Source organism: Stegastes partitus, unplaced genomic scaffold, assembly GCF_000690725.1.
Source record: "Stegastes partitus isolate 25-593 unplaced genomic scaffold, Stegastes_partitus-1.0.2 Scaffold177, whole genome shotgun sequence".
NCBI classification, from domain to species: domain Eukaryota; kingdom Metazoa; phylum Chordata; class Actinopteri; family Pomacentridae; genus Stegastes; species Stegastes partitus.
Window position 1 is genome coordinate 341,607 of NW_007577908.1, and position 1,534 is coordinate 343,140.

At 37.4% G+C, this 1,534-nt stretch overlaps 1 protein-coding gene across 1 annotated transcript in view; it reads left to right on the forward strand.

Annotated features, from left to right (window-relative positions):
- The window catches only part of LOC103355975 (cell wall protein IFF6-like), a 20,973-nt gene that overhangs the window by 18,157 nt on the left and 1,282 nt on the right, over window positions 1-1,534 (forward strand). The gene's annotated exons all lie outside the window — the stretch shown is intronic.

The following is a 1,534-nucleotide window of genomic DNA, read 5'->3' on the forward strand; positions in this document are numbered from 1 at the left end:
TCACTAAAATATCAAGTTATTTATTTGGAAGAAAGGTTTCATTCGTATTCCTTTGCTTTTACTCTGCTCTTCTTGGACCTTAAAAAAAACAGAAAGAACACGAAAGGAAAAATTTATATCTTTTTAGTACTTAATATATTGAATAAGCAACCCATGAAGGAACTGCAATTCACAGTGAGGGATGAAATGCTTTATTGTCAAGAAACAAAATGCATCATTGGCTTGTGTTAATTCAACAGCGCTGTGAGAGATAAAATATTATAGATAGATAGATAGATAGATAGATAGATAGATAGATAGATAGATAGATAGATAGATGTTTTATTCATCCCCTTGGGAAAAGTGAAGCTATAGAGTAGGTCAATGTTACAGTCAAGGAAAATATGAAAAGCAGTGTACAAAGAAACGCAATAAATGTGCTGGTCAAAGAAAAAAGGTGCCAAAATTACTGCTTTATACAGTGAAAGTGTAAAACTGTTAATATTGACATTGCATATACAATAAATAAAGAGTATGAAAAAGTGCAGTGTAAGAATGCAACTACATAGAAGCAGATTTGAGTCACTTAACATTGATGACTGTACAAAATGCAGTATGCTGCTATGCATTTGTAGGTTGTGCTTGTTTACAAATATGCAGATTGAAGTGTATGGATATATTTACTGGATGTTTTGAGTGCTGACAGTGTGAGGTTTCTATTCTGCATCCTGAGCATGCATGTGCACGTGAACTAGACTTATTTGTATCATAATTAAGACACGTGGCAGTGTTTAAAATGCACTTACTTAAGTTTGTACAGAGCACGGATCCTGCCAGTCTAAAATCCAACAGCGAGAGGAGGAGATGGAGCAGAGAATGAAAATAGAACGTCAGCAGAGTATTGGGATCGTGTCGCTGTTCTGCAGACGCTCCGGGGTAGCTGATGACTTCCATGAGATCACAGGAACGTGGAGGGTTTTGTACACAGTCTGTGATCATCCTCCTCCCACATCAAAGGACTCATATAATTGCACAAAGAACACACACTGTATTCTTTAAACTCACCATAAGGTTCTCTTACTTTATCCAACTTTACAACAGGTCTGGGTTACACAGCTTAAATGCACATCTACCTTTGCTCTCTTCATGGTAACCACATGGATAAAGAGTATAAAATATAAACATGCTGCAGAAAAAACAGGCATCAGCTGATGTTTCAAAGGCATTTCATCTGTGCATCATAATCAGTAACACAACCTGTTTCTTTGCTGATTTACTGCCTTTCATACACAAATCACCAGATTACCTCTGACCAGGATGGATTCCACTGTGGAGAGCCGCATCAGTACAAGTCAACACATTTCACCGTAAACTGGCGGAATCACGGTCGTGGGAGTGAAGCAGTGAATGTAGCCCGAGAGGGAAATTCACAGTGTGTTATATCCATGATAAAAGCATATTAAAAGACTGCGAAGCCCCAGAAACAATCTGATAACAGAGTGGAATGTAATAGCCCACATATGATATATAATTGCCTCTAAATAGTTCATAAAGC